The 25564-nt window shown below is 41.5% G+C and overlaps 2 long non-coding RNA genes across 3 annotated transcripts in view; one reads left to right on the top strand and one right to left on the bottom strand.

Annotated features, from left to right (window-relative positions):
• Positions 1-769: 769 nt before the first annotated feature.
• On the bottom strand, positions 770-11285 carry LOC145511195 (uncharacterized). Its single transcript, XR_014057622.1, has 2 exons — positions 11117-11285; positions 770-3756 (listed from the first exon to the last, which is right to left on the bottom strand). It is a non-coding gene; the product is annotated as an uncharacterized LOC145511195 (long non-coding RNA).
• Positions 11286-11352: 67 nt separating this feature from the next.
• The window catches only part of LOC145511191 (uncharacterized), a 57156-nt gene continuing 42944 nt past the window's right edge, over positions 11353-25564 (top strand). For both annotated transcript variants that reach the window (XR_014057618.1, XR_014057617.1), the window contains exons 1-2: positions 11353-11592; positions 13063-13139. This is a non-coding gene — a long non-coding RNA (uncharacterized LOC145511191). The remainder of the gene's footprint in view (positions 11593-13062; positions 13140-25564) is intronic.

Raw genomic sequence — 25564 nt, 5'->3', positions numbered from 1 at the left:
AGATGGACATGCACACAAACCCAGAATGGGCAAGACCCTTAGCATGATGGGCTGTGTGGATGAAAATGGTGAAAGAAAAGAGAAACACAGCTTGCCTATTTCACAGAACATTGTGTGCTAAGTTGCTTCAATCGTGTCCAAGTCTTTGTGACACTATGGACTTCTCTGATGACCCTGCCAGGCTTCTCTGTCCATGGGATTCTCCAGACAAGAATACTGGAGTGGGTTGCCATTTCCTTCTCCAAGGGGATCTTCCCGACTCAGGGATCGAACCCACATCTCTTATCTCTCCTGCATTAGCAGGTGGGTTCTTTACCACTAGCGCCACCTGGGAAGCCCCATAGAACATTGCCACCACTTTTAATAACAAAAATACTATATACAGTCTATATTTTTAAGCCTAAGATCAGTTTTAATTGTTACCAGATCAATAATTGGAACGGAGAAGGAAATGGCACCCCACTCCAGTACTCTTGCCTGGAAAATCCCATGGACGGAGGAGCCTGGTACGCTACAGCCCACGGGGTCGCTAAGAGTTGGACATGACTGAGCGACTTCACTTTCACTTTTCCCTTTCACGCACTGGAGAAGGAAATGGCAGTCCACTCCAGTATTCTTGCCTGGAGAATCCCAAGGATGGGGGAGCCTGGTGGACTGCCGTCTATGGGGTCGCACAGAGTCGGACACGACTGAAGCGACTTAGCAGCAGCAGCAGCAGCAGCAATAATTGGAAAGCCTCTAGTGATTTTTTTTTTCTCAATGTGGTACATTTTGTCTTCCTACTCCTTCCATCCTTCCCCTTTCTCCTTCCTCCCTCCCTCCTTTCTTCCCAGTCATCCTTCGGAGGTGATGTGAATACCTACTTTGTTTTCTCCATGCCAGACACTGTGCCTGTTGTTCATCCTTCAAAACTCAGTATAAGTCCCTCCTACAGAAGGCCCTTCTTTTTTTGTTTTAAAGGGTTGTACACCATGATCAAAGGGGATCCATGCAAGGCAGGCAAGGATGGTTCAACATTCACAACTCAATCAGAGCACAAGGCCCTTCTTGAACCTAAAGTTTCCAAAAAGGCTGAATAGGGTCCTCGTCTTTCTGCTTCCACTGTATCCTATAAAAACTGATTATGAGGCCACAGTTGGAGGGTCTGTTGTCTGCCTTCCCACTAGACTATGTCCTCCCTGGGGCCAAGGACTCTATAGATAGAGTTTGAAACAGTGTCTGCACATGCAGTAGATGTAGGTGCTCAGTAAATATCCATTGTGTGTGTAAATAAGTTAAACTCAGGACGAAACCACCATGGAAAATACACAGACAAAAAGGGCTTGAATAGTATTCTTGCAATCTGAAATCATATGAAATGTAAATTATCTGGTTACTTATGCAAAGATGGGCACACTAAAGGACAGAAATGGTATTGACATAACAGAAGCAGAAGATATTAAGAAGAGGTGGCAAGAATACACAGAAGAACTATACAAAAAAGATCTTCATGACCCAGATAACGATGGTGGTGTGATCACTCACCTAGAGCCAGACATCCTGGAATGTGAAGTCAAGTGGGCCTTAGGAAGCACCACTACAAACAAAGCTAGTGGAGGTGATGGAATTCCAGTTGCGCTATTTCAAATCCAGCTGTGAAGGTGCTGCACTCAATATGCCAGCAAATTTGGAAAACTCAGCAGTGACCACAGGACTGGAAAAGGTCAGTTTTCATTCCAGTCTCAAAGAAAGGCAATGCCACATAATGTTCAAACTACTGCACAATTGTAATCATCTCACACACTAGCAAAATAATGCTCAAATTTCTCCAAGCAAGGCTTCAACAGTACGTGAACCAAGAACTTTCAGATGTTCAAGCTGGACTTAGAAAAAGGAGAGGAACCAGAGATCAAATTTCGTATGGTTGATTCATGTTTGACAGAAACAAAATTCTATAAAGCAATTATCCTTCAATTAAAAAATACATAAATTAAAAAAAATTTGCAACTTCCATTGGATCATAGAAAAAGCAAGAGCATCCCAGAAAAACATCTACTTCTGCTTCACTGACTATGCTAAAGCCTTTGACTGTGTGGATCCCAACAAACTGGAAAATTCTTAAAGAGATGGGAATACCAGACCACCTTACCTGACCCCTGAGAAACTTGTATGCAGGTCAAGAAGCAACAGTTAGAACTGGTCATGGAAAAACAGACTGGTTCCAAATAGGAAAAGGAGTACGTCAAGGCTGTATATTGTCATCCTGCTTATTTAACTTAAATGCAGAGTACATCATGCAAAATGCTGGACTGGATGAAGCACTGGCTGGAATCAAGACACCACCCTATGGCAGAAAGTGAAGAGGAACTAAACAGCCTCGAGATGAAAGTGAAAGAGGAGAGTGAAAAAGTTGGCTTAAAACTCAACATTAAAAAACTAAGATCATGGCATCTGGTCCCATCACTTCATGGCAAATAGATGGAGAAACAATGGAAACAGTGACAGACTTTATTTTCTTGGCTCCAAAATCACTGCAGCTGGTGACTGCAGCCATGAAATTAAAAGACGCTTGTTCCTCGGAAGAAAAGCTATGACCAACCTATACAGCATATTAAAAAGCAGAGACATTACTTTACCAACAAAGGCCCATCTAGTCAAAGCTATTGTTTTCCCAGTAATCATATATGGATGTGAGAGTTGGACCATAAAGAAAGCTGAGCGTGGAAGAACTGATGCTTTTGAACTGTGGTGTTGGAGAAGACTCTTGAGAGTCCCTTGAACTGCAAGGAGATCAAACCAGTCAATCCTAAAAGAAATCTGTCCTGAATATTCATTGGAAGGACTGATACTGAAGCTGAAGCCCCAATACTTTGGCCACCTGATGCAAATAAAAGACCTTGATACTGAGAAAGATTGAGGGCAGGAGGAGAAGGGGACAACAGAGGATGAGACGGTTGGATGGCATCACTGACTCGATGGACATGAGTTTAAGCAAGCCCTGGGAGTTGTGATGGACAGGGAAGCTTGGTGTGCTGCAGTCCATGGGGTTGCATAGAGTAGGAAACGACTGAGCAAGTGAACTGAACTATGCCAGGCAATCTGCACACCTAATTTCCCTTTGCCTAGTCTATCTGTTGTGATAGTAGGCATTTAACACATCTCTTTACTTAAGACTTATGCAGAATCTCTGATTTTGGCAAAGATTCTTTATTGCCTTGATCCTCCAAAGTATTGTTGTTTACTTGCTAAGTTGTGTGACTCTTTTGCAACCCTGTGGACTATAGTCCACCAGGTTCCTCTATCCAGGGGATTTCCGAGGCAAGAATACTGGAGTGGATTGTCATTTCCTTCTCCAGGGATCTTCCTGACTCAGGGAATCCAGGTCTCTTGTATTAGCAGACAGATTCTTTACTGAAGAATCGAGAAGATTCCACTGAACCACCTGGAAGCCCTCCAAAGTATTAGAACCTCTGGTTTTTAACTGAGCACATGGCTACCCAAAGTGAAATCTGCATCTCTTAACCTCTCTCTCAATCATATTAGCCAACAGGAAGTTAGGACCCATGCTATGTGAAAATTCCACTTCTGTCCTTAAAAAAAAGAGATGTTCTCCTACCTCAGTCCTGCTGGCTGGAATATCCATCCACCCATGTATTCAAATATTCATTCAGACATGGGTCATGGCATAGTATGGCAGGATGGCAGAGCAGCAAGACTACAAATGGAGTCTCTGGCAGCTTGGAATCCTTACTGACCTTGGAATGCTCATCTCCAGACCTAAAGGAAAGAGAGATAAAATAGACCTCAGTCTTGCTTGAGATGCTGTTATTTGGAATCTCTATTATATGCAGTCATGTCTAATCTTGACCAGTACACTGATTTTCCTTCTATAGAAACACAGATTGTCAGAGGCATATGGGACTTTAGAATTAACCTAATCCAATGTTTCTTAACTTTTTTGGAATCAAGAATATTTTAGAATTTGACGGAAGCTCACTACTAAAAAATGAGATAAAATGAATGCCCATGGTAACAGCCCTTTCCTGGTTAAACATTCCCAGTTCAGTTGTAGGCCTTCGTTTTACCTATAGCAAGCTGTGGTTCAGAAAGATTCGTCAGTTTTCAGGCAGTCCCATGGGAAATTGTACCAGTACCCAAGCTTATTTACACCCAAGCTGATGTTTTTTCCTCCAAAAGATACTGTTTAGTTACCATGGGCAAGGTTCCAGTGATCGATATCTGATGGTGCTTCAGAAATATTTTAGATTTCTTGGTAAATATTGATGGCTCCGTCTTCTTATTCATTCATTCATTCAAAATCATTCATCCACTTTAGAAGTAATTATTGAGCATCTTGCAGGATTAGGCACAGGACAATGCCCTGCTATACTTTGGTGAACAAAATACAGATATTACTCCTGTTATTATAGGGCTTACATCCAGAGGATGAGTCAGACGTTAAACATGTCAAGATACAATTACATTTATAATAACAAATTGGGGTAAGTACTATGAAAGAAGAAAATGGGATGGTAACAGAAAATAATAAGGAGATCTGTTGGGAATCAAGGAAGACCACTGTGTGGAGTTGACATTTAAGCTGAGATGAAAGACAAGAAGAAACTGGATATGGGGGAGTAAAGGAAAGGGTATTCCAGGCAGTGGGAAAAATTCATGCAAAGATTCTGAGGAGAAAAGAGCTAGAATATTAAAGAGCTGGGAGAAAGTTCAGTACAATAGGGTTAAGTACGTAGGGAAGATGGTGAGAGATAAAAAAGGCAAGATTGTACAGTTCCAAGTAGACCCTTGATGGCCTATTAATAAAGCAGCCAGGGCTTCCCTGGTGGCTCAGAGAGTGAAGAATCCACCTGCAATGCAGGAGACCTGGGTTCGATCTCTGGGTCAGGAAGATCTCCTGGAGGAGGAAATGGCAACCCACTCTGGTATTCTTGCCCGGGAAATCCCATGGACAGCGGAGCACCGTGGGCTACAGTCCATGGGAGCGCAAAGAGTCGGGCACAACTGAGCGACTAAACACACACATGTGTGTTTTAAGAACAAAGACATGTTATAATTGCAACAAGAAGCCACAGGAAGGCTTTCAAGAGACAGACTTGATCACTTCTCCTGGGGGAGAGGTGATGTGATTCTAGCTTTTCAAAATAACTCTGTGGTTGCTATGTGAAAAGTAATTGGGATGGTGGATAGGAGCCGACACAGGGAGGCATTTGAGAGGATATAGTTGTAGCCCACATCATTAATAAACAGGTTTCACAGATGGATTTGAAATGTATTTTGGGCATAGGATGTACTTTGGTTTGGTGGTATAGAGTGTGAGGAAGAGGGAAACCAACAGGCCTTTGCAAATCTTCAAGGATTTCGCTGTGGAATTCTTCAGCAAAGCGAGCCCAGATATATTGTAAGGTTGATGAAAGACCCTTCTCAACATATATCGATCTGCTCACAGATATTTCCTGGGATGCAAAGCAAAATAAGGTTAAACTCCAGATTGTTTCAGTAGGCTAGATGCCATTTCTTCAGGAAAAGGGTAGAAGTTGCATGTTCATAATAAATTTAGGGACAATTTATTTCATTTTTAAAAATAAACTGACTGCAAATAGCTCACTGATTTGGAAGAAAATATTAATAAGATATGTGTTACAGTTTCTGAGTTATGCTTATATGAACTGAGTGAAAAGGTAGAAATTTAGAACTTCAATTTCAAAAGATTTGAGAAAACATTTTCATTTAATTACTCATTATAATTATGTTTCTGTGGCAATAACTTGGTGTTTGAGAAACCAAAATAGGCAACAGTTGACCACTCATCTATCTTAAAGCAACAAGTGGATGAATATAAAAACTCTCTGTCATTACCTCTTTCTCACTCAGGAAAGCTGAGTCCTTCCCTGACTGAGTGGATGCCTCAGAAGCTTGCTGGAAAAATCAAAGTACCCTTCCACCCCCCGCCACTCTAGAAGGACAGATGGGGAAACAAACATGGAGTGCATTGTAATGCCAAGTAATTTCATACACGTTAATTAATGTTAATTTTTCACAACAACTTGGGTAGGTTTTATTATCTCTACTTTGTGTTTGAGGAAAAAGAACTCAGAGAAAACAACTTTCACATGGAAAGACTTGTGGAAGAAAATGTGTGTGTGTTAGTCATTCAGTCGTGTCTGACTCTTTGTGATTCCATGGACTATAGCCCACAAGGCTCCCCCGTCCACTGGATTCTCCAGGCAAGAATACCAGAGTGGGTTGCATTCCCTTCTCCAGGCAATCTTCTCAACCCAGGACTCCAGCATTACAGGCAGATTCTTTACCGTCTAAGCCACAGTGGAAGAAAGTAGGGTAGGATCTCTAAAGCCCATATCACTATGATGCAGATTTCAAGTGTTTCTCAATTCTAGAAGTGAAAGAACAATACTCAGATACTCCTCCAAGAGTCCACCGTTCCCAGCCCTACTTGGTTCTTAGATAGCTCTGACAACTTCAGCTCAGTTCAGTTCAGTTCAGTCGCTCAGTCGTGTCCGACTCTTTGCAACCCCATGAATCGCAGCACGTCAGGCCTCCCTGTCCATCACCAACTCCTGGAGCTTACCCAAATCCATGCCCATCAAGTCGGTGATGCCATCCAACCATCTCATGCTCTGTCCATCAAGTCGGTGATGCCATCCAACCATCTCATCCTCTGTCGTCCCCTTCTCCTCCTGCCCCCAATCCTTCCCAACATTAGGGTCTTTTCCAGTGAGTCAACTCTTCGCATGAGGTGGCCAAAGTATTGGCATTTCAGCTTCAACATCAATCCTTCCAATGAACACCCAGGATTGATCTCCTTTAGGATGGACTGGTTGGATCTTCTTGCAGTCCAAGGGACTCTCAAGAGTCTTCTCCAACACCACAGTTCAAAAGCATCAATTCTCCGGCGCTCAGCTATCTTCACCACCCAACTCTCACATCCATACATGAGCACTGGAAAAACCATAGCCTTGTCTAGATGGACCTTTGTTGGCAAAGTAATGTCTCTGCTTTTAAATATGCTATCTAGGTTGGTCATAACCTTCCTTCCAAGGAGTAAGCATCTTTCAATTTTGTGGCTGCAATCACCATCAGCAGTGATTCTGGAGCCCAAAAAAATAAAGTCTGACACTGTTTCCCCATCTATTTCCCATGAAGTGATGGAACCAGATGCCATAATCTTAGTTTTCTGAATGTTGAGCTTTAAGCCAACTTTTTCACTCTCCTCTTTCACTTTCATCAAGAGGCTCTTTAGTTCTTCTTCACTTTCTGCCATAAGGGTGGTGTCATCTGCATATCTGAGGTTATTGATATTTCTCCTGGCAATCTTGATTCCAGCTTGTGTTTCTTCCAGCCCAGCATTTCTCATGATGTACTCTGCATGTAAGTTAAATAAGCAGGGTGACAATATACAGCCTTGATGTACTCCTTTTCCTATTTGGAACCAGTCTGTTGTTCCATGTCCAGTTCTAACTGTTGTTTCCTGACCTGCATACAGGTTTCTCAAGAGACAGGTCAGATGGTCTGGTATTCCCATCTCTTTCAGAATTTTCCACAGTTTGTTGTGATCCACACAGTCAAATGCTTTGGAATAGTCAATAAAGCAGAAATAGATGTTTTTCTGGAACTCTCTTGCTTTTTCGATGATCCAACGGATGTTGGCAATTTGATCTCTGGTTCCTCTGCCTTTTCTAAAACCAGCTTGAACATCTGGAAGTTCACGATTCACATATTGTTGAAGCCTGGCTTGGAGAATTTTGAGCATTACTTTACTAGCGTGTGAGATGAGTGCAATTGTGTAGTAGTTTGAGCATTCTTTGGCGTTGCCTTTCTTTGGGGTTGGAATGAAAACTGACCTTTTCCAGTCCTGTGGCCACTGCTGAGTTTTCTAGATTTGCTGGCATATTGAGTGCAGCACTTTCACAGCATCATCTTTGAGGATTTGAAATAGCTCAACTGGAATTCTATCACCTCCACTAGCTTTGTTCGTAGTGATGCTTTCTAAGGCCCACTTGACTTCACATTCCAGGATGTCTGGCTCTAGGTGAGTGATCACACCATCGTGATTATCTGGGTCATGAAGATCTTTTTTGTACAGGTCTTCTGTGTATTCTTGCCGCCTCTTCTTATTATCTTCTGCTTCTGTTAGGCCCATACCATTTCTGTCCTTTATCGAGCCCATCTTTGCATGAAATGTTCCCTTGGTATCTCTAATTTTCTTGAAGAGATCTCTAGTCTTTCCCATTCTATTGTTTTCCTCTATTTCTTTGCATTGATTGCTGAGGAAGGCTTTCTTATCTCTCCTTGCTATTCTTTGGAACTCTGCATTCATATGGGAATATCTTTCCTTTTCTCCTTTGCTTTTTGCTTCTCTTCTCTTCCCAGCTATCTGTAAGGCCTCCTCAGACAGCCATTTTGCTTTTTTGCATTTCTTTTCCATGGGGATGGTCTTGATCCCTGTCTCCTCTACAATGTCATGAACCTCTGTCCATAGTTCATCAGGCATTCTGTCTATCAGATCTAGTCCCTTAAATCTATTTCTCACTTCCACTGTATAATCATAAGGGATTTGATTTAGGTCATACCTGAATGGTCTAGTGGTTTTCCCTACTTTCTTTAATTTAAGTTTGAATTTGGCAATAAGGAGTTCATGATCTGAGCCACAGTCTGCTCCCGGTCTTGTTTTTGCTGACTGTATAGAGCTTCTCCATCTTTGGCTGCAAAGAATATAATCAATCTGATTTCGGTGTCGACCATCTGGTGATGTCCACGTGTAGAGTCTTCTCTTGTGTTGTTGGAAGAGGGTGTTTGCTATAACCAGTGTGTTCTCTTGGCAAAACTCTATTAGCCTTTGCCCTGCTTCATTCTGTACTCCAAGGCCAAATCTGCCTGTTATGCCATGTGTTTCCTGACTTCCTACTTTTGCATTCCAGTCCCCTATAATGAAAAGGACATCTTTTTGGGGTGTTAGTTCTAAAAGATCTTGTAGGTCTTTATAGAACCGTTCAAGTTCAGCTTCTTCAGCGTTACTGGTCAGGGCATAGACTTGGATTACCGTGATATTGAATGATTTGCCTTGGAAATGCAATGATCCCTACTAGAGATCATTCTAGTAGAATTACTGGCCCCAACTATCATCAGTTTCTGCATGCCCCTTTCCAAGTGACTTTAAAGCTCTTCCCACTGGAAGCAGAGGTATTACTTCTGCATCTCCTTGATGTTGGTCTTAGTCATGTGACCCACTTCTGCCAATGAGGTAGTGAGGTACATGAATCAAGGAAAGGCTTGAAATGCATTGCGAAATTCTATTTGCCCTCTTGTGCTTCAACTGTTACCTGAAAAGACCATTCCCAGGGTAGGCACTGCCCGTCAGCTTGGGTCCCAGCTGGAATAAACGCAGGTGGCACAGAACTGAGCTGAGACTTGCAGCAAGAAGCCAAGCCTAGACCTGAAGCAACACCACCCAACCAAACACAGTCAAGATCAGCCAATTATCCTTTGACCTACAGATCCATGAGCAAGAGACTAAGCGTTTGTGGTTGTATGGCTTTGAGTTTTGAGGTGGCTTACTATACACTGTTTTGGGAACAATGATTGATATACCTTATGATAGTAGCTTTCACTTCCTGGATAGTCAGCTTTGTAAAATGTAGCCAGTGAATACTATTTGAGCACTGACTATGTAAAAATCAATATGAAGTTCAAACAGTGGCTTTGGGAAATACAAAGATTAAAGCACAAGGTTCCTTCAAGAGAGCTCACAGTCTAATGAGAAGAACAGGTAAAAGATACCAAAGACATGGGGTGAATAAGGCGAGAATGGGGAGGAGCCACTGGATAAAGGTTGATTACAGAACTTACCCAGCTTCAAGGATCCATATTAGAGGAAGGTGCCACTTTTCAAAGCTGACCCAGATATACAGTCAGTGGCAGAAAGTTTAAGCAGGCTACCTGGCCAGGACAGTGATACAGTTACAAATGCAAACCCCTGTGTTTGTGCTCAAATGCACACTGTGGCCAATTAATACCAAAATATCAGAGTCTGGAGCAGAGGAAGTGTCATTGCAGGGCCATGCAAAGAGAAAGGGAGCTCATGCCTTAAAACCCCGACTCCCTGAAGGCTTCCAGAAAAGTCTTTTTACAGGAAAGGTGAGGAAGGGACTTGATTAGTTGTTGCAAACTTCTTGATCTCCCATCCTTTGTTTTTGCAACTGTCCACGTGATCAGGTCAAGGTCAGGTCACATATGCCTGTAAACCTCCATCAAAGCAAATGATAGTCTCTGTTCTGCAACATTTGATTTAAAGGTATAATACTCTTAAAGGTCATAGCCTTGGGAAATACACAAGAAGGGGAAGGGGAGAAATCAAATTCTTTCTCCATGACTCTTGGCAGCTTTTAACATTTAACAAATCCGCTCAGCAAAGCAACATCCTTGCCCCTCATCTTGTTCAAAGTTCCAAGGACTGACTTGCACCTTCCAAGGTCCAGGCCCTGGCTGGGAATGGTGAGCATCCCTGCTCAGACTGGCCACCCTGCACTGGAGCCTTTTTGTCCAGCACCAAGTCTGTGTCCTGCAGCCGGTGCCCAGGCCCAGGGGCGAACCTCAGCTGGCGGCACCTTGAGGACCAGGTCTCCAGACCCTGCCCAGCCGTTGTCATCAAGGGAGCCAGTCGCCCAGGACACAGCTGGCCCTCAGGCTGCACAAACCAGGGACCAGATCCCTCACACCATGACCCAGGGGAACCGCCGCTGCAGGGCCCATCACCATGCAGACCCTTGACGGAGCTGCCCCGCCCCGCCCCAGTACAATACTAGACACGCCACAGGAAGGTACCAATGTGTTTGTGTTTTAAGATAACATAACAAAAACTTACTCTACTTCAGGTTTCCTTCTGAGGACCCTTGAGGTAAGTACAAGATACAGTCCAACTTTAGCCCCTTGAGATAAATACAATGATTCCTTTCCATTTCCTAGATTGAGAAACGGGAGCTTTAAAAGATTAATGTGTTCCAAATTGCACATCTAAAGAGTCATGGAGCAGGGATGAAAAAGTGACTGAGGTAGCCAGACTCCAAGGGACGCTCAGGGGTGCCTGCCCCCCAGGGCTTACCAGGCAGAGTCTTCCTTGCTTGCCTGGTCTGCATGACCAACAGCATACTGCAAAGCAACACCAGGGCAAAGAGGGGACCGCAGCTTCCAGTTGAGTCTTGGGCTCTTTCTCTTACACTGGAATAGGGGCGGGGCGAGCGGGTAGCCATTAACTTGAGACCTGCTAGTGCAACTGTTATCGCGAGACCTTCGGCGCGAGACTGTATCAGTCCAGGCTCCACCAACAGTAAGCCTGGCAGTGGTCCTCGGGGTAGAGAGTGTGATAAGATGCAATCACAGCTTACTGCCCGGGGGACCTCCAGCCCGGCAGGTGAGCTGGAGGCCTGGGGACAGGCTGGGGCTGTGTCCCATAGCGCTCCAGAGCCCTTGAAGGAACAGCAGACTTCTCCCCCATCCCCACCTCTGCGATCTAATGACAGTGGTGGTCTCCATGGGTCGTGGTCCTCGGCAGCTGGAACATACGGACACTGCTTTAAGGTAAGAGCTTCAACCAGCTTCAGTCTCCCTGTCCAAGTTTCAGAACTTGGTCCAGCTTAGCTGAGTTCTCTATCCCTAGGAGGTGGCCAGTGGTCAGGAAAAGGTGCAAGGATATCGCACGTCATTTAGATCTGCCCCTGTGGTTGGGGCTATTCTCAAAGAAGAGCAGTTGTGGTGAGCTGGAGATTAACCTGATTGGTATTTGCTACAACATGTGTTCCTGTTGATCCTGCACAAACGATTCTCTCCAGTTTAAATAAAAAGCCCAAGGGTCGGCTGGGTCCTGGGCGCCTGGCTCCCCAAGTGATGACAGCTGGGCAGGGTCTGGGGTGGGGGGCGCCCTGTGGGCCCTGCAAGCTGATATGTGCCTCCTCAGCTGAGCTTGGGCGCTGGCAGGAGGACCCAGACTGGGTGCTGGGTGAGCACGTGGGGTGATGGGTTGATGCAGGGATCCACTCCTCTTAGCCAGGACTTGGATCACAGAGGGCAAATTTCAAGCCTTGGAACCTTGCCTTTCTTGTCAGAACAGAGAATAACAGGTTTTAGTGGAGATTTACAGGAACATTCTGACTTGTCCATGACCTGACCTCAAGAACAAAGGATCTGACACCAAGATTTGCCACAACTAATCGTACGCCTCTCTCACCTTTTCTATAATAACGTTTTGCTGAAAGCTTTTAAGGAGTTCAGTTTTTATGGCATGAGCCGCCTGTCTCCTTGCAGGGTCCTGCAGTAAACCTTTCTCTACTCCAAACTCCAACATTTTGGTGTTGTTTGGCCTCAGTGTGCCTGAGGCATAGGGGAAAAGTGATAGTCACTCAGCCTTGTCTGACTCTTTCGACCCCATGGACTGTAGCCCTCTAGGCTCCTCTGTCCATGGAATTCTCCAGTCAAGAATACTGGAGTGGGTTGCCATTCCCTTCTCTAGGGGATCTTCCCAACCCAGGGATCCAACACAGGTCTCTTGCATTGCAGGCAGACTCTTTACTGTCTGAGCCACCAGGGCATAGGGACTTCCATTCAATCACAGGACCACTTGCTTTGGGGGAAACCAACTGCCGCATCCTATGTACTGTCAGCAGTCTGGAGAGGCCCACTTGGCAAAGAGCTAAGGCCTCCTGCCAAGGGCCAGGGAGGATCTGAGGCCAGTCAACCACCATGGAATAAACTTGAAGGAGGACCCTCCAGCCTTCAGATAACTGCACCCCCTCCAGGACTTGATTACCTCATGGGATGTCTCAAGCTAGAATCTCCCAGCTAAGTCACTTCCAAATTCTGACCCACAGCAAAATGAGAGGGAATAAATTGTGCTGTTTTAAGCCACTTAGAAGTCTTATAGTAATTTTTTATGCAGTCACAGATAATGCAAATGGCCACTTTTTCCAAAACCCCTGTGGCATAGTACTGCTTTAACAGTTTATAATAATAGTTCTTCAAAAATAAATATAAATATTTCTGTTACCTTTACAGTTTATAAACAGCTTCTTCACGCTCTTCTATTAGAGGAATCCATTCTCTTTGCTTCACTCGGTGCTGACTCATTTCAGGTTAGTACAATTTCTAGTGGTTAATGTTTTGCCTGATATTCAGCATAGTATAGCAGGAAAATACATGGGCACTGGAATCAGACAGACAGAATTATCTTAACTATATAAAAATTATGCACAAGTAAATAAACAGATTTTTGAAGGCCCAGTTCAATGAGTTTTGACAAATGTTCTTTGATGTACCCCAAAATGCCAATAAAAATGAGGAGCATTTCTATCAACTTAGAAAGTTCTCCATAACCCTTCTAGTTTAATCCTTACCACCCTAGAGACAACCAGTGCTCTGATTTCAGTCACCAAAGTTTACTTTTGCCTTTCTTGAATAAATGAATTTTACAGTTTGCATTGTATATGACTTTCACTCACTAGAATATTCTTAAAATTCATTCATGCTGCTGTGGATAACACTTTATACCTTTTATTGCTAACTAGTATTTTGTTGGGGGCTTCCCACGTGGCTCAATGGTAAAGAATTCACCTACCAAAGCAGGAGACACAAGAGACAAATATTCGATCCCTGGGTAGGGAAGATCCCTGAAGTAGGAAATGGCAACCAGCTGCAGTATTCCTGCCTGAAAAATTCCATGGACAGAGCAGCCTTGTGGGCTACGGTCCATGGGATTACAAAGAGTCGGACATGACTGCATGACCAAACATATTTTGTTGAATTAACATATTAATATAATATGTTATAATACACTGTACCCTGTCGATAGGTTGTTTCCAGATTAGGGTTATTAAATTAAGCTCTTATAAATATTTTGGATAAGTCTTTTCTTTAGACATATGTTTTCATTTATCTTGGGTAAAATACCTATGAATGAATTTGCTAAATCATAGGGGAGATATATAATTTTCTAAGAAATGGCCAAACCATTTTTCCAAAGCATTTGTATCACTGCATACCCACCAGCAGTATATGAGGGTTCCGGTGGCATTCCATCCTAGCCAACATTTGGTGTTATTGTTTAAATTTTAGCCATTCTAGTAGATCTGTAATGGTATTTCATTATGGTTTTAATTTGCTTTTACTTGATGACTAAGGATGTTGAGCTTTTTCTCAAGCTCATTGCCCATTTATACATATTTTTTGTGAATTATCTGTTCAAGCCTTTTGTCTGTTTTTATAACTTTTAAAAAATTGTTGATTTACAAGGATTATTTTATATTATGGACAAGCATCTTTTGTCAGATATATGTACTGCGAATAATGTCTCTCAGTCGGTGGTTTGCCTTTTCCTTTTCTTAACAGGCTTGTTTTTGTTTAACGACTAGAGATCTTTAATTTTTATAAAGTCCAATTTATTAGTTTCTTTTCTTTGGGGTTTATTTTTGTGTTTTTTCTAAGAAATCTCAGCCATACTGAAGTTTGAATACATTCTTCTTTTTCTCAAAGAAGATTAATAGTATTGACTTTGTCAATAGTATTATATGTCCATGATTCATCTTGAAGTAATTTTTGTGTTTGATGAGTAAAGTATTGGATTTTTTTCCCCCATTTGCCACATAAAATTTTCTTTCTTTGTTAAATTGTTGGCATGCATTTTCTAAAAATTAATTGACCCAAATGTCCCAATGTATAGATTTATCTCTGGATTATCTAATTCTGTACTGTTGATCTATTTTTATATCCTTAGGCCAATACTACACTGTACTGACTGATATAGTTTTACAGTAAATCAGAAATCAGATAGTTTAAGACTTCCAAGTTTTGTTTTATAATATTTTATTTTCTAGGTCTTCGAATTTTTATATACATTTTAGAATAAAAATTTCAATTTGTAAAAATCTTATGTAACTTTTGTTGAACTATGGTTGTAAGGGAATTTATCCATGTCGTCTAAGTCATGGGATCTATTATCTTTTTAACATCAAGATCTGTACTGTTGTTCTCTTCCATTCCAGCGTTTCTTTGTATTTATCCTGCTTTAGGTTTGCTGGGCTTTAGAGGTCTGTAGGTTGATATTTTCATGAAATTTGAGACATTTTGACCATTATTTCTTGAAATATTTTTTTCTGATGTATTCTCTCTATATTCTCCTTTGGGAACTTCAATCACATGATTACTAGACAGTTTATATTACCCCACTTGCTATTGAGGCACTTACCCTTTTTTCAAGTTTCCCCCTGAATTATTAAGATTGTATTACTTCTATTGATCTATCTCAAGTTTATTGATTCTTCCTCTGCCATCTCTAATATATTGTCATTAAATAAATTTTACATAAATACATAAATAATTATAATATTCAATTTTAGAATTCAAGTCATTTTTCTCTTTTTAATTATTATAGCTATCTTTTCCTTTATATCTTTGAATGTATTTATAATAACTGTTTTATAGTCCTCATTTGCTACTTCCAGTGACTGGATCAGCTACTGACTTATTTTTCTATAAATTATAGATCAAATTCCCCTACTTCTTCACATATTTAACAATTTTTAAATATAGACTGAATATTTTAAAAAATGCATTGTAGGAAATCTGGATCATGTTGTCTTTTTTTAAAGAGTGTTAAATTCTGCTTGAGGAGTTATTAAATTGCTGTTAGATTTTCTCAACTTTCCAGGCTTGGTTTTTTTTTTGTTTACGTTGTTAATGGCTGGTTTGTTTTCACTTTGTCTGTGTCCTAGGGGTTGATTCTGTCTCTAGGACTTGGTCATTACTCCTCAGTCTTGGCCTTTATGAGATCTCAACCAAACCCTTGAGGTGCTCAGGGAGGTCTGTCTCTCCACTCTGGCTGGATTGAAATCCCCGTACCCACAAGTTCCCCATGTTTTCTGCAGTGCTGGTCCACAGCAGCTACTCTCTGCTAGACTTTGTGGAGTCTCACATTGTGCATAGCAGTAGGAACCCCCCAGACATATGTCTCAACTTCCCCTCCTTGCAGATCCCACCTCTCTCTGCTGAAGCTGGGAAAGTGTTTTTTAAAGCACAGAATCAGAACAAACATGAGGTTTATTTTGTGTGATTTTCTTTCACTAAAGATCATAGTACTATGCTCCTTGACATCTAATGCCTGAAAACTATTGCTTTAAATATATATATATGTATTTAAGTTTTTATCATTGCTTGAAGTAGGAAGGTAAGTTTGTACTAGTTACTCCATCGTGACCAGAGCCAGACTTGCTTTCTGTCTTTTGATGTTGCTGCTGTGTGACCTTGAGCAAGTTAATTCATCTTTTGTGTTTCAGTTTGTTTATTTATAAATGAGGCTCATAATACTTAGACCGTAAGTTCAATGATAACAGATATGCCATTTATTTTGCTTATTTCTGAACCTCTAATAACTAACACAGTGCACTCAACACATGTTCATTATTTAACTGTATTCATGCATTCATTCATTCAAGAAATGTTACTAAGTGAATACATGCCTCACAGAAATGTTTTTAAGAATAAATTCGATCATTTATATAATGTAATTAGTACAAAACTTGGCTCAGAATAAAAATCCAGGACCTTACAGATATTTAAAAATTTATACTGACTGAAATTAATTATATTTCTTGGTCCTAGGGTTTACAAGTATTCTACTTAAGAAAAAAAAATCAGTAGGATTTTAGGGAAAAAAATGCATGACCATGCCTCATTTATAACTTCACTAAATAGTTTACAAATGCCACTATAAATCTAAAAAGGCATGGGGTCAGCCCATCTTCACTGTTGATCCTGTATATGGAGCATCATAAGCCCTGTGCTCCCAGTGTGTTAACCACAGCATTGATGGCTGACTGGCTGGTTGACCAGTGGGTATTAGGACTCTTGCCCTGCTGGGGTGAACAGGCTGGCTGAGCTTAGTTGGCTGAATCCCTGTAGCACTCCCCAAGGATGGAGTCACTGCCCACACTGATGAGTCTCTGCACTCAAATAACTTGCAAACAAGCCATGATTTCTGGCCCAGCGTGAACTACAACTGCAGTGGGGAAGCTGGGAGGGCAGGGAGCAGGAGAAAGCCAGATTTATGAAGCTCCAGGGTGATGTTCAAGGCTCTGTGCTCTGGCAGTGCAATGACCACCTGATTAACAGTTCCTTTTCTGCATTCTGCTTTATTTTCCAAAGTGCTTCCTGCATCTGTGACCCCATTTGACCCTCACAACATTCCCCAAATGGATAAAGGGCATTATTACATGTCTACATTGTAAAGATAAGGAAACAGCATGAGAGAGATAATATGATTTAGCCAAGGCCCCACAGCTAGAAAATGTGAGAGCTGGGTTTGGAATCCTGCTGGCAGAGGGCAAGTATTTTTTCCATGATTTAGAAATGACAATTTTCCACCTCTTTAGCCAAATGGTGGTCATTTCAGCGTGTGCTTGAAAAGTGGGATGGACGATTGGGATCCAGCAGTTCCTTCCATCTCCATACAGAGTCTTAGCACTTCAGAGCTCAATGAGACCTCATATACGCATAGCTCCAGTCACCTTATTCTGTAGATGCTGAAATGGAATCTCAGGATGTTTCAGCCACTCAGTGAAGCTCAACAGCAAGTTCTGAGGGTGACCTGATACACCATCACTCATCTTTCCCTCACACCATGCTGTTTTTACAAAAGCCTCTCTGGCCTCCAGCTTCACAAAATCAAACAAAACAGCACAATGACAGCTTTGGGGCCTGGGTAGAGCTCTGGCCCTGACTCCACTAAGAAGCTGTGGATCAGTTTGACAGGTCACCATCAAAGAGAGCCTTTATGAAGAAGGTGCTTTGACACACCCAATCAGTACCAATCAGTGCGTTTTTGTTAGTTTCTCCAAACTTAAGCTGAGTCAAGCTGTATTGATTAAAACCGGTTGGGAAATGAATTCCTGAGGCTGATCTATAAAGAAATTCAATCTGGAGATGGAGCGAACTGTCGTCAGGATTTCTTATTAGGCACTTCGCACCAGGGGCTAAATAAAGCAAACAAACAGACACGCAACACAAAGGGCAAACTTTTTCAGGGGATGAAAATGACACTGTGGTTGGGGAATATCACATCAAATACCATAGGAATTGACCATTTCTTAATAACCAACAAATCGATCCCTCCCTAACAATGCTTCCAAGAAGTGAGAATAAGAAGGGGCTATATTAACAAAGAGGAATAGAAATGAAATTAAGCCTCTAACGTGGACTTTTCAGTATCTCTAAGATAGGAGAGTGATCCTGTCAGAAACTACATTCTACAAAGAATCCAGAATGGTTGCCTCATTTAATTAGGAGGAGAAAAGCATGTGGGGAGAGAGGGAGTCTTCTGGGTAAGGGGGTGTAGCAAAGAGATTGAACCTTCTGTTTCAAAAGTTGCTTAGCAAAAGCAGTTTTAATTGCTGCCTTTGTTATAAGAGATTAAAGGTAGTTATGTCCTGGTGTACCTCACTTTAAGCAATCAATGTGTTCCTGAATAGTTATGTGCAAATCAAATTTTGTAAATCAAATTCAATTTTAAATGCCCTCAGAGAGCTTGTTCTTTCACGGAAATTTTTGGTGAATTCTTTGGTAAGATCTAAGACAATCCCCTAATGTATTGAGTTGGTAGGTTTAATTTCTTTTAGATGATGATAAATGTTATTCCCTCTCCCATATTCAGAAGAGGGGACTGAAAATAGAATGGAAATAAGATGACTTAGTGACGTGATATAACAACTAATGGTATCTCCTATGGTAGGTTAATTTAGTAAATGGTGAGCTTACCTCTTGTATTTTCTATGAATAATGACTAGTATTTAAAATCAGGATGATGAGACTGTAAGAAAAAATCAAAAAGGGTTACTTGGAAGGAGTTTTAAGAAATGTCTAATCCGACCTTCAAAACCAATTTCTCTTTGCAGTATTCCAGAATGATGACTATTTAGGTTCCACTTGAATACTGTTAGAATGAGCTGTGATATTCATTCATAAATTTATTCATTAAATATTTATTGAGCATTAACTATATGGGGAACAAGAAGAAAACTAGATATAGCACCCATCTTCTCTAGAACTTAATTCATCTGAGGAGGCAGATATTCATTAAACAGTAACACAATAATTGATACATTATTTTGATAGACATTGTGAAGATTAAATATAGGATGCTATGAAAGTAGTCAGGGAACACTGACCCAAGGAAGTTGCATTTCATCTAATACCCAGAAGATGAATAGGTGCTGAGACAGAGAAGAGCCACCAGAGGACACGATGTGTGGGATTGACACTACATGTGGAATTGTGGTTTGAGACAATTATTCTGGCTGCTGTGTGAAAAGTGGACTGAATCAGGGCAAGGATGGGAACAAATAGACCCATAGTCAGGGTAAAAGATGCTGGTGACTTGGGCCAAGATGCTAAACATGGGGCTGGAGACCAACAGATTGTCCTGACAAATTATCAGGAATACTCTCAATAGGAAAGAGTGATTGTATATAGAGGTGCATGCATGCTTTGTCGCTCAGTCGTGTCTGACTCTTTGCGACCCCATGGATTGTAGCCCACCAGGCTCCTCTGTCCATGGGATTTCCAAGGCAAGAATACTGGAGTGGGTTGCCATTTCCTTCTCCATGGTATATGGCGGTATGTGAAAGCAAAGAGTCAAGAATGATCTTGGCATCTCTGAGTTGGGCAAATGGAAAGACAGTTGTCCCATCTACTGATATTGAGGGCATTAGCAGAAGAACAGACTAGGGAGAAGAGATTTGGTGCAAATAATTCTGGACCTGTTGAGCTAGAGGTGCCATCAGTGGAAATGTCCAGCAAGCAGTTTAGTAACTGAGTCTGGGACTTGACTTTCATGACTATGGCAGCCTATGAGTACCTCACAGCAATGCCAACACACAACAGTCCCCCAGGACTAGCTGGGGATTCAAGGACACGGTTTCAGTTTCTGGGGAAACAAAGTCCTAGACTGCTACACCAGCCCAGCAGCCAAAACTGTCACTGGAACACAAGACCTAGACCTAGACAGGACTTAAATGGTGAGTGTGGGGACCCAGAACACAGGAATGCAGGAGGGCTCAATAACTAGTGTTCCTACTCAATATTTATGACTTTTCTTGGATCATTGAGATAATAAAGGCAGTAGCCAGGAGAGTTTTTTTTTTTAAATGTGGACCATTTTTAAAGTCTTTATTGAATTTGTTACAATGTTGTTTCTGTTCTGTGCTTTGGTTTATGACCCCAAGGAATGTAGAATCCCAACTCCCTGACAAGAGATCAAACCCACACCCCCCACACTGGGAAGCAAACTACTAGACCACTAGGGAAGTCCCCAAGAAACTCGACCTCTGATGCCAACCAGCATTGTGGTAGGAGGCAATATGCTCTCTAACTCATCAGTAATAAACTTCACAAAATGTTTAAACCCCATTTGGTCACCATAGAGAAGCATGGACCATACCAAGCAGGTGCAACGTTTGACAGAAATTCTCACATATTGGTGCCTTTGTTTGGAGAGATGAGAACTGTGAGATAGGGTTGAGTTCTGCCTTGTTTATCATCTCCCCAAATTCAGCTATTTATGTCTTGATATATGTTCAGATAACCTTATCTCCTTCCTCTGGGTTCTTGATACAGCAAAATCCAAGTCAACAGCTCATCAGAAAGGAACCTTGGTATATTGGTCCATGTCTCCCAGTTGCATATGACAGAGCTCCACCTAAAACAAGTTTAACCATTTGATTGGGGTCAGGAATAGACCCTTTGACACAAGCCAGGATAATGAGGGACGTAGTCCATGGCCATTGTTGGAGAAAAGAAGGCAGAGACTAGCAGCCCATTGCCAGAAGAAATAGGGAACCAGCATCCCAGAGTCCCCAAAATACAGTTCCTTTCATTCTTTGGAAGGTCCCATAGACCAGTGATCTGCCCTGTTGTGGTTGTCCTCTGGACACTGTTCTCAATGAAGGATACAAAGAATGATATCCCTCGTAGAAAAGCCGGCACTAAAGTCAAGTTCCTCTATGTGTCGTGTCTCCCTTCCTTTCTGCTGCTTGTCTTTTATCACATCTTACCAGAACTATTTCTGTCTATGGGGAGTTAGCAGGAAGATCACATATTGCACAGAGAGCGGGGTGTTAAATTTATGCAAAGGCAAGGAATGTGTTATGGCAAAAATTATTTATTGCATGGCGTCTCCCTTGAGGGTTAGTCTCTTGTGAGAGTTTTAAGGACAGCAGCTCTATATTTGTCGCATGGCAGAGCCACACTCCTGCCTGTCTCCTGCTGTCAGTGCCAAAAGCATTTATGTAAAGTCGTGATGCAAACCTGCCACCTTTAGGAGGCACAAAATGGCCCAACACAGAGCGTCTTGCTTTGTAGCCATTTGTGTTCTGAGAGGGATGAGTCTGCCACCAGTGAGAAGAAGGAAGGACAGGAGCAGAAAGGTGCTGGATGTCCTGGAATTGGGCCATATCATGTCAAGACAGCTTGTTTAGCTAGCGGGACCATTTATGTAGCACAGGGCATTTTAGAGACGCCATGCTGTGGTTCGGCATCAAAAATCCATCAGATCTAAAGCTGTATCTTGTTTCTGCCATTTACTAGCTATGGATCTCAGGAGGAGTCAGCTAGCATCTCTGAGCATTTATCTTCTTGCCTATAAAATAGGGACATTAATAGGCATTTGCATTGTGTTGTGTGGAATAAGTGAAATAAAGTATATGTTCAATGGTAAGTGCTACCAGTTTTCTCCTTTAAAAAAATAAAAAAATATTTTTTTGTTTAGTTTTTGCTTTTCATTTTTTGGCATGTGGGATCTTAGTTCCCCTAACCAGGGATCAAAACCACACTGTCTGCATTGGAAGGAAAAGTCTTAACCACTGGACCACCAGGGAATTCCTTCTCCTTTCTTTTTATGAAATTAAGTGTCAGTTCAGTATTTTTCTGAGAGGCTTTAATTCCCTGAATCTCACAGGTGGTATTCTCTAGTATAAAAATGACAAATGCTTGCAAAGCCGAACACAGCTTCCTTATTTTTTTTTAGCAGACACTGTTTATTGATTATGCTTCACTTTCCTGAGAACCCCTTAGGATACTTCTCCACACAACCCTCAAGGTGGTCATTTATTAAAAAAAAAAAAAAAAAAAAGAGTTAACATAGAAAGTAAAATATTTTTTCCATCTGTGATCCAGAGCTTGTCCATAAATGACTCTGTTGATTATTGCACCCAATATGCACAGATGGTTCATAATGTACATTAAATGTGCAAATGGACCTGCAGGTGTGTGGAGGACACAGTGCTTCTGAGAGATGTGCCAACATACTCTTATTCTTGCTTCAAATGTTGAATCATAGAATTGCTATGTCACCTTTGGACATCTGTGCCCCACAGCATATGTTCTTGAAACTAGAGAGGTGTCAGCGCTTCCTCAGCTTCTCATATATATCTAGAGAGTAAAGAGAACAGGGAAGCAGCATGTACATTGGAGGTTAAGAGCTGAGATTCATAGTCGGAGAGTCCCTGCGACATACCAGCTATGTAAATTTGGTTAAGTGAGTCAAACTTTCCAAGCTTCGATTTCCCCATCTGTACTTTCGTAAATGAGTATCAATAATACCTGTCCCCAAGACTTTGTGAGGATTAAAAGAGATGATGCTGGTAAAGAGTGGAGCCTAGGTTAAGGTTTATATTCACCAGTCATTATCATCATCATTATTAATATTAACTGGAATATATTCAGGAAGGGGAGAGCCCAAGATGTTCAAAACCATGTCATAAAAGAACAGAAAAAGAATGGGAAATTGAAGAAGCTGGGGAAGACCAGGAACAGATGGTCTATATACTGCACAATGGAATACTAGTCATCAGTCAACAATCTGCACATCTATGCTACAACAGAGATGACCCTCACTGTGATATTTGACTTATAATAAGAAATATGTGTTTGGTCACCATCTCCTGGCACAGAGCTACTAAAAACCTTTGGAATTTCCTGTGATAAGAACAGTAAAGGTATCTTCTGTTGTGTTAATATGGTGACTTGTGGAAAGCCCTTAGGTAACCTAGGTAGTTGGGAGTGGGGGGATGGGGAGGTGTGGTTGATTAATTAGAAGGTTAGAACTTCTTGATCAGAGGATTGGAACTTTCAGTCACCCTTCATAACCCACTCTCACCCAAGCTTGGGGAAGGGAGAGAGATGGAGGCTGAATCAATCACCAGCAACCAGTGATTTCATCAACTGTATCTATGTAATAAAGCCTCCCTGAAATCCAAAATGACTGGTTTCAGAGAGCTCCAGGGGTGGTGAACACACAGAGACGTGGGGAGAATGTCACACCTGGAGAAGACACAGGAGTTCCGTGCCCTTTCCCAGTACTTTGCCCTGTGTGTCTCTTCCATCTGACTGTTCCTGAGTTAACATCCTTTTGTAATAAACCAGTAATCTAGTAAGTAGGATATTTCTCTAAGTTCTGTTGAGTTGCTTTAGCAAAATAATTGAACACAACGAGAGAGTCTAGATGGGTACATCTGATTTATAGCCAGTTTGTCAGAGGCACAAATAATAACCAGGATTTGCTACTGGGGTCTGAAGTTGGACAAAGAGGTGTCAGTCTAGAACTAAATGAACCCTTAACCTGTGGAATCTGGTGCTATCTTCTGGTAGATAGTGTCAGAATTGAGTTGAGTTATAGGACACCCAAATGGTATCATGAGAATTGCTTGTTGAGTTGGGGACCTAGTCCCCACTCCCAACATTGGAATTGATGCCAGAACCTAGTCAATAAGCATGCTCAAATTTTCTGAAAGGTCAGGTTTGACTATATAGTTGATTGTATTATAGTTTCCAGATACTGGCTACCCTCTCCATGTAAGTACCATGGCTTCTCATCTGCTCTGATAATTGAGTGACTCACATGACTTACTTTGACCAATTAAATGTGAAAGTGGTGATTGTCATGACTAAGCCTTAAGAATCACCATTAAAATTTCTCATTGGCCCCAACCAAGATGAAGCATGCTCCTTCAGCCTATGCCCTGAAACAAGGAAGATTAAAGAGCAGAGACTGAGCTCCCCTGGAGCTGACAGGTACATGAGCAAGAAAACAACATTTGCTGTTGTGAACCATTGAAATCTAGATGCCATTTGTTACTGTAGCATAAGTTAACAAGGTCAAGGCATTTTCTTTTTAATATTATGGGGTATAGTTTCATGCTGCTGGGTAGAAGATGAAACATTTCCTTTCAATACGAAAAATAATCTTCTGTCAGTAAAAGCTGTCTAAAAGTAGGGAGGACTAAGACTTCCCTGGTAGTCCAGTGGTTAAGACTTTGCCTTCCAAAGCAGGCGTGCAGGTTTGATCCCTGGTCAGGGAGCTGTGATCCCACATGCCTCTGGCCAAAAAACCAAAGCATGAAAAACAGAAGCGATATTGTAGCAAATTCAATAAAGACTTTAAAAATGGTCCATGTTAAAAAAAAAAAAACAACTTAAAAAATAAAAGTGAGAAGACTGCCTTGATTGATAGTGAATTCCTTAACAACTGAAGAATTCAAACAAAGTTGAAAAATTGTTTCCAGTATTATACAGAATTGTAGCCGAGAGACTTCTGAAGGTCAAAAGTTCTTGGCATTTGGGGAGAAATTTACTCTAGAGTCAAGCAGAAGTCTCTATGTCAGACTTAGAAGTTTAATACACTGATATTTGCCATGCCGCTACAAAATGATATTGCATTTATAGTGTTTTCCAAACTTATTCACCAGAACACCCTCCTCTCTCCTACCCTTCACCATTCCCAAAAGAACATCTTATGGGACTAATGAGGTTTGTTGTTGCTGTTTGTTTGTTGGCCACACCTCATAGCATTTGAGATCTTAGTTCCTTGACCAGGAATCGGACATGCACACTCGGCAGTAGGAGCTCAGAGTCTGGACCACAGGACCACCAGGGAATCCCCAAGACAAATGCTTTCTGAAACACATTTTAGGAAATGCTGGGCTGACAACTTCATGATTGTCAATTGTTTTATACCAGATAGAGTTTGAGGTTTGTTACAACACTAAGGGTCGCATAAATTAGTCACGATTTGAGCCTTAAGGAGATACCAAAGACTTGCTGGCGGTATGAGGTGCTATGAATAGTTAAAACGAAGAGCTCGTGCAGATTCAATCAGTCTGAATCCGACTCCACTGCTTATTGGTTATGTGGCCTTGAGTAGATTAGCTCTCCCTTTTTTCTCAGAACTTAATGTTCCAAGAATTTATATCTTATCCACTCTGGAAAATTCAGTTATATTTTTAAACATTGTCTTTCCCTCATTCTCTCTCTAGTCTACTTAAATGATAGATTCTCTCATTCTATGCAATGGGTCTCATGCTTCCCTCAGAGGCTTTATCTCTGGATTCCCTGTGATGCATTCTTCAGAATCATCTCTTCAGCTGTATCTAACTTGATACTTAATTTGTTCATTGGATTTTGAATTTTGGGGAACCCAGTTTCTAATGTCTTCGTCTTTATCTTTAATGCCTTTATC

The sequence above is a fragment of the Giraffa tippelskirchi genome, chromosome 6, assembly GCF_054371585.1.
Source record: "Giraffa tippelskirchi isolate mGirTip1 chromosome 6, T2T-mGirTip1v1.2.pri, whole genome shotgun sequence".
Taxonomy (NCBI): domain Eukaryota; kingdom Metazoa; phylum Chordata; class Mammalia; order Artiodactyla; family Giraffidae; genus Giraffa; species Giraffa tippelskirchi.
This window is presented reverse-complemented; position numbering and strand designations above follow the sequence as displayed.